Source organism: Saccostrea echinata, unplaced genomic scaffold (assembly GCF_033153115.1).
Source record: "Saccostrea echinata isolate AGI-Se365-2 ecotype Australia unplaced genomic scaffold, CSIRO_AGI_Sech_v1 ptg000054l, whole genome shotgun sequence".
Taxonomy (NCBI): domain Eukaryota; kingdom Metazoa; phylum Mollusca; class Bivalvia; order Ostreida; family Ostreidae; genus Saccostrea; species Saccostrea echinata.
The window spans coordinates 6,865,563-6,874,122 of NW_026889803.1; the positions used below are offsets into that span (position 1 = coordinate 6,865,563).

Here is an 8,560-nt window from a genome sequence, read left to right on the forward strand (position 1 = left end):
CATCTTGTGCTGGCTCTGGTGATGTTAATTTCCTTTGCAACATTAAATTAGTTCAATTCCGTAACTCTCGAATATCAACGATCCCGCCCACGGTGTGACGTAAGCAGACTATCTCATTAACAGATCCAATATCTCACTCCGCGGTCAAGCATTGATTTTTTTATGACCGCTCAATAAAACATTGGAGATGTTACACTTTTTTTGTGTATGGATTTATATGGAAACACATTTTTAAAAGTATAACAATATACCGAACACCATGATTTATTTTTCAAAATTATCCTTTTTGTAGATAGTACAGTATTAATATTCGTACCCTATCATAAATGTGTTGAAGAAAATGTTTGTTACACTCAATTTTTTTTTTATTTAAGTGGTGTATTAATTTCACATTAATCTTCATACTAAGGAAGTACGAACACGCCAAACGAAAGATAAATATGTTTTTATTCCATATTTAGTAAATTTGATATCTATTTCAGTTCACTCTCCTTGGACACGACATTAAAATCTTATGAAGTGCTCTTGACTCCTATAAGTACATCATTTGTCATTCAAGAAACATCAGTTTTACTTGTCTTTTGTTTGTTAAATGTTTTCGTGTCTATAAATCTTATGATTCCCCCGTGTATTCTTCAGTCATGCAGAATGGTAGCTGTTCATTTTGTTGTGGTCATAACATGCTTAGTCTTCCAGCTTCCCTTGTATGCAAAATGTGCCCTGGATTGCACATACCACAATGTATCGTATTCGGTTTGTGACTTGATGTTTTGGACACCGTGGACTATATGCAATGGTGTTAATTGTCCTATTGGCCAGAGACAACGATTTAAAAGTATTTGTTGTGTGCGTATATCAAAGAATGAAACAAAACAAGTGATTAAACAAAGGTGTATGAAGACTTGTCATTTAACTGAAAATGATTTTAAGGACCATGCTCCGTATGTTCCACAAAAGGGTATGTGTTTTGAGATATACATCTAGAATACTAGTATATAGAAATACTGGTATTCAATTTGATTTTAGAAACATGAATTTTTTGTTCCCTTCCTCACATCAGCTTAGGTCACGGTCAAAACATGTAACAATTTTCAAAAAGCCTCTTTATTTCTGAACATCTGTCAGGGGAAAAAAAGTTTCTTTTGTTATTATAAGCAATGAAAACTCTATCAAATTTTTTTTTTTTCTAAAAATATTTCTTTGGTGATAAACTATACTATCGGGATGGGGTTCGGTAAAACATATTAAAATTTATTATATATCTTTCATAATCTGTTTTAGAATTGGACATCTAGAGGAAGATTGCATGATCCTAATGACCAATAAGCATTATTATGGCCATTTTTTTTTTTTGTTTTTTTTTTGTAAAAGCCCATACATAACCCTTCTCAACAAAAATATACCTTTGGGCATATATTTCTAACAATGTCAAGATCACTAGGAAAGGAGCATCACAAGTTTTTAACAGAGAACCTTGAGAAGTTCGAGACAAATAGAAGGCAAGATGTATAGAATAAGTGTTCTAAGATAGGTATATCGTAATACTCGGGTGACAGTTTTGTCGAACATTTGGACGGTTTATTACTAATAGAAAAAGCAAGAAAATTACATAATTTCCTAACAAATGATTTTTCATACCTGTCTCGCTTGTCTAGCGTATTTGAAGAACAATCAATGATTGTCAATTGTGTTTCACCTGAAATTTATCTTCTGAGGTGGATTAAGTAATATCTATATTTCTTAAAATTATGATCAACATCATAAAACTTCATACGGTCCGAGATATTTTATATTTGTCAACTATTTTATCAAACCTCTATTTGCTTGTTTGTTTCTTTAAACATTATACAATGTAAAAGGCATTTTATAAAGTAATTAACCAACCAATTAGAATGTTATACGAATGGCTACATTTTGCAGTATGGTCCACTATTACTCTTTTAATTATTACAAAAAAATCTGATTCTCAAATCCTCACATTATCTAGTGATTGCTAATCAAGTACCTTAAGAGAAATTTTAAAATAGAGTTTTATCTAAATTGATTTTTTTAGAAAGATAGTTTAAATTTAATTTCTTTAATATGGAAGTAAATCTCTATGTTTATTCCAAACCGATACTTTTTAAAGCAAATAATCCAGTGTCATCTTCTGTGTATTTTTCGTGTAACATGCTTTTCTATTTAATACGATTTTCACTTCATTTCACTTGGTGAGTGCATTTGAGGAAAATATCTTTAAAATGGAGCTGCGTTCCTTTGGTTATATTGGTTTTGCTCTGTTCCTGGGTTCAGAAGTCCAAACACTTAAAGGGACTTGTAATATAAACGGATCGACTTACAACTCTTGCGATGTAGTAGGGTGGACACAATGGACGACATGCTCATCTTCGTGTCATGGACGTGGACTAGTGCGTAACATTATTGTCTGTTGTCCGCCCTCAATAGGAAATATAACAAATGTGACAAAAAAGCAGTGTTTTTCAAACTGCAATATATCGAGAACTGTCATAGCTGGTAAGGATTCTTTGCGTTTTCCTGATTAATTTCTACATTCAACATGTTTTGTTGTTTTTTATTTTAGTTTTGCTCAGTCAAAAATTTCATATACGCCAGTTGCATATTCTATAACATTTGTATGCCTTCTTTGTAATAATTGGTCCTTCAGATTTTAAATTATAGAAATTTCAAAACTCAACAAGCGTGATTGAAGGAGGGATTTCAAATGGCATAGGAGTAAGAGAACCTTTTCAATGACTTAGAATTGAAAACATAATTTTCAAGTCAGGAGAAGAATTGAAAACATAATCTTTAAGTCAGAAGATTTAACCTAAATCATTACTAGTGCAGTCATTGCTCGAATGATACTGTTTGTTTAAACAATGTAACATATTTACACAAAAAGACCCAACACCAAGCAAAAATCACCTGTACAGTTTAGATACTTTTTTATGTGATACCCTTTTCTGTAAGTTTGTTTAGATAATCATCCTCCAATAGGAATATTAAACGTTTTCCGGCTCCATTACACACATGGCTCCAGCCGTCACAGCAAAAAAGGTTACAAAGTTTCTCAGATATCATTTGTGGTTTCACAAACATTATTATTTCGGTTAATTTGGCTTCAAAACAATGAATATATTTTTTTAAAAAATATTGTGACAATATGAATTTCTTTGACACTGGACACAGATTATTATGGTAATTTTTTTTTTGAAATTTATGTGTTTGATGGAATGGTTAAAAAAGCAACCTTAAATAATTGAAGTTTTCTTACTTCTGCAACCAGTACAGTTATTATTTTATATTGATCTATATGGAAATAAATAGATCATTAATAAATGACCATTTTCTCACCGAGAAGTGTTTAAAAGAAATATTTTTACTGCGAAGCACAACGTTTTATTTCAGTGTTATATTTATTTTCAATTAATCTTCAAGCTAAGAGAATGAAACAGGCCAAATGAAGACAAATGAACATTTATCTTATCTTTGGTAAATAAAACACAAATTCCAATCTACTCTAATTCAATATGGTATTAAATGAAGAGCTCTCTTCTTCATGGAGTAGATCATTTGTCTTTAAAACCAGTCCGGTTTACTTGCCCAAATTACGTAAATTGATTTCTTATTCATACATGGGGATAGCTGTCAATGTGGCAACAATCCGGGTTTTCTCTTGTGTGGACCGTTTTGGTATTCTCACATAAATTATAAAAAAAAAACTTTCTAATCTGAAAACTAGTAGGTGACAACCGAACAATATCAATGTATCCTATGAACATATTTTGCAAAAAAATGACTAAGTTCAACAACTGGTATTTTCTGTGTAAATGATCAAATATCAAGACCCAAGTTTCATACACACCTTTAATATATGTACTGGTACAACTGATCTGCAAAATAAAAACTTATCTTGAAATCTGTAGAAGGATTTATCCGGACAAATGATGTACGCTTTAAGCAAAATTTTGCAGAAAAATGGCTATAACTTGGTATTCTTCTTATAAAGTATCAAAAGTCAAACTCTAAACTGCACATCTATATGCACATATCCAATATACATGTACAATTGATCTGTAAAATTAGAACTTCCTTTCTTGAAAACAGCAGAAGGAGTTTTGGCAGCTGCCCGCCCGCCATTTCCACCTTTTCAATAGCCGGAATTTTCAAACGAAAAATCTGGTTAAAAACAGAAGATTTCAGAAACATAAAAAAATGTTCTCAGGTTATGTAGCACATAAAATATGCTCAAATAGATCTGATCATACGATGATTTTTAACTTCCCTTGTTTACAAAATTACGTACATTATACTGACTACATGTTTTAAGCCAATATAAAATTATATAATTTGCAACTGAGTTCCTTGCCCTATTTGCAAGATACAATGAAGGAGTATTTTTGTGATTGTGGGTCAAAGTACGAAAACAAATAAAGCTAAGGTATATACACGCATGCCATTTCACCAGGTGATTTCAAGTACTATGTACTATATGTTCTAACACTATAATTATATGTAAAGTCATGTCAGTATACTGATTATCTTTTGAGATCAAGGAATGATTTTATTTCACATAAAATGGACGCACTTAGAATAAATCTTTAAATTTTAAAGTGTTTTCTAATATCATATTAAAAAAAAAACAATGTGCGTCTATCGTTTGCTCTGTGTTTCAACAAAATAACTAACTGACAATATATATATATATATATATATATATATATATATATATATATATATATATATATATATATATATATATATATATATATATATATTGAGTTTGATAAATCATATTATTATATGATTGAATAATTTCCCTCTTTCTGATTGGCTGAGATCCAACAATGTTAGAAAAATACTACGTTATATTGACCTACACGTGACCTTCCAGGTCAATATAAGGAATTATTGCAGGTCAATATAATGAATCACGTGACCTTCCAGGTCAATATAAGGAATTATTGAAGGTCAATATAATGAATTATTCCTCTTCCATTTTTTCATGTTACAATGTGTTCTTGTTGAAATTTCTCGTTAAAACTTTCAATTAAAGCAAAAAAAAAAAAAAAAAAAAAAAAAAAAAAAAAAAAACCAGTCTTGTAGGAGTTTGCTATCATTTAATCATATAATAAAACAGTTATTGCTGTTTTTTGAGGTCAATACGATGATTTAGACACCTTCGAAGTACAATATTCACCTCGCCCTTCGGGCTCGGTGAATATTGTACTCCTCAGGTGTCTAAATCATCGTATTGACCTCAAAAACCAGCAATAATTGTATAATGTATGCACCTTGTATCTTTTGAATGTGATATTGAAATTACAATATAGTTAGGAATATAATCATGTTAAAAAAAAATCTTTATTCTTCTGATAAGAATTAGACGAGTATCATTCATGCAATTTAAGTTCAAAGTATAAACATTTGTCAAAGTTAATTAAAATTGAACTGTCAGTTGTAAATTTAGGTAGTTATTTTTTCAGAATACTGTAATCGTTCAGAATGGGCTTTTTGTTTAAGAGTAAGGATTAAAACTGTCAGTCTCAAACAAAAGAGAAGTATCAAGAGCAATGCTTTTTCGCTGCATGTTTCTGTTTGCTTTCATATATTCTGGTAATGCCTGTAATATTAAAGAGGACGAGTGTAAAATATTGTCTTGGACCGAGTGGACTTACTGCGATACTGGCTTTAGTTGTGTCAAAGGGAGTAAAATAAGACAAGCAGAAATATGTTGTCCATCCTCTGGTATTGCTAATATAACACTGAAGGCTTGTAAACAACATTGCAATTTGACAGACGCTGACATAATACTGCAAGGTTTGATTTTCTAGTGGAATGATTACTGTGTCAAAAATAACTTATCAAAAACTTATTTAGATATTTTTTAAATCCTGAATAAATTAAATTTTGGTGTGATGTGGAGATTTTACAAAAAATTTTGAGATGAAAGGTAATTAGTACACGAATTTATCTTTTCTTTTCAGCCAAAATTATAGTGATTCTGTAGAAATTCTTTAATTTTAACGAAAAGATTTTCGTTTTTCATTAAAACAAAGGATGTAAAATGTCATAATAAAAATTGTCCGGCTTTATCAAAGGATGAAGTCCTCCGAGATGTAGTTTAATTCATGAAAAAAAAAAACACAAAACAATTAAAAGACGGGGTATTCTTCGTAATAGTTTGACACGGATATCTTTCCTGGAGAGAATAAGAAAAAAAAAGTCACATTCAATAAAATCAAAGAATTTGAAAGTCTAATTGTTTAGAATAATTTTGTCGATGTTTTAACCCCTTTTTAACAGCTTATGGTAATGCGATCTACATTTTGTATATGACAGCAGAACTCTATTTACGTATTGCTATACTTATTCAAAAGATGAATATTTATCTCTAGATAACCTGGATTATTTAATCTTGCACACGTATATATCTTTGAGAGAATAACTGTCGAAGGAGGATCAAACATTTGATAAGAGGATCAAGATGAACATTTGCTTTTGCACGAACTCCTTTTAGACGAAGTTTTTCTTGTAATTTTAGAAATCAATTTGAAATGTAAACTTACATTATATTTATTTGTTTTAGTGTATTTGCTTTTTAACTGCAGAACTGTAGCTCTCTGGTTGAGAAAATTTGGACAGACAAATCAGAGAGCTTCAGATCCAAGCACTGTAAAAACCTATTTACGGCGCCGTTTTTGTGTCGCTCACTTCGTGTATTTCTTGTATTATATGGGTCTCCCGCTTAAAGCATGGTATCCGCTAGTTAGCCATTTATTTGACTCCTATTCCTGAGACTTTATTTACCTTTCAGCGGTTCCAGACAATTCTATATTGTGTTCGAATGTCAGGTTTAAACAAATTCGGATTCCGACGTCTATGTTGGTGTCATGCGTAAAAACTTCTGTCAAAGAGCACACACATGCCAAAAAAATCTGAATATTTGAGGGGGGGGGGGGGTCAGATATCATCTTTAAAAGAAGACAATATGTTTCATTAAAAATAAAACAGAAATTAGATGTATTAAATTCGGACGTGTTATTTTATCATATGCATGACTCAACAAGGAATGCGAATTTTTTAAACTGACATTCAAAGGCCACATAGGGTTGTTTGGAGCTGTTGAAATGTTAATAAAGTAACAACATTAGGAGTAAAATACATGGTTATTAAAGGATAAAATAACGCATGTAATAGAGGAAATAGTTCACAAAGCAAGCGACAAAAAAAAAAGCGTCGTCGTAAATCTACAATGCTTGGACCAGTACCTCTCCGGTATGTCTGTGTTAACTTTCTCAATCTTAGAGGTACACTTCTGCAGCTATTTGCTTTTTTTTATTCTCTCGTTTTATCCTGTACACCATTTTTGGTGAAGATATTACAACTTGTTTTCTTATAGACGTGTTTTAAAGTTTCAAATTGTAAACTTTGAAATATTCTTGCAAACATCTTTTTAACTGTCCTTTTATCCATTAAGGTTAACAAAAGCATGATTAATGTGTCAATAAAAACAAAATTATTATAATTTCTACAGGCTTACGAATATTATTGATATGCTATATATTGTGAGGAATTCTTTATTACTGTGAGACAAAATGAAAGTATCCGAATTTCTGGACTTCGAAGCATTATAAATATTGGCATATTCATGAAAATATGAGATTTGAGTTAAACCTGAAATCTTCAATCATCCAATGCAATCTTGCTGTAACAAGGATTGAGTAACAATCACCAGTGGTGAATCGTCTCTTAATTCCTGGTATATATTAAAGGTCACGAAATTATTTTTTTTTCTCATTATTTTTTAGCAAATGGTCCATCACATTTATCTGGGAACAACACAGCTGTGATACAAGCAAAGAATGGACCAGATGGTATGTTCATGTACAAGGAATAAAAGTTAAAAGATAACTTTGGCTATTTTCAATCATTACAATCTTCAAACAAAAAATTTATTCTTTCCATTCATGTTATGATATATTCTACTTCGGTGACTTCAGCAAATGTAAATTTTAGGCGGTGTAATTGCTGGTGCAGTTGTGGGAGTTCTTGCCCTTGCTGGTCTCTCGGGACTCCTTTTGTTTTTCCTTTATCGGCGATGGAAGAAAAAGAAAGAAGAATCGAAAGTTGAACCAGAAGACAAAGGGGATCCAAATTCCACGACAGTAAACCCAACCCAACAGAAAAGCGCCCCGGTGCCAGCCTAGACCAGCAACAGTTGTTGCAGATAAAAAGTAGACAAAATAGAACATAATGACATCGTATTTCTAACAATACATATATATTGTTTGATTTTTGATAATTGATTTTGTTGAATACATGAACATTTTCTGTGATAGCTATAGTGTCTTTCAAAAGTCTTAAAATGTTTGTTCTGATTGTTTTTATTCTAATATTATATATATATATATTAAGTAATTATAATTTGCATTAAATCTAAATTTTAGAATTAAAACAGTTTTACAACTTCAGATCTTTCATTCTTTACTTGGAGTTTACTTTTGAAAATTATATGTGAGGATCGCAGAAAACGGACTTAAAATTTACTTGATTTGCA

General features: G+C 30.9%; 1 long non-coding RNA gene across 1 annotated transcript; it reads left to right on the top strand.

Moving 5' to 3' along the window:
- The first annotated feature begins 2,438 nt into the window (after positions 1-2,438).
- LOC133171715 (uncharacterized) lies at positions 2,439-8,256 on the top strand. Its single transcript, XR_009718855.1, has 3 exons — positions 2,439-2,514; positions 7,812-7,877; positions 8,020-8,256. It is a non-coding gene; the product is annotated as an uncharacterized LOC133171715 (long non-coding RNA).
- The last annotated feature ends 304 nt before the right edge of the window (positions 8,257-8,560 follow it).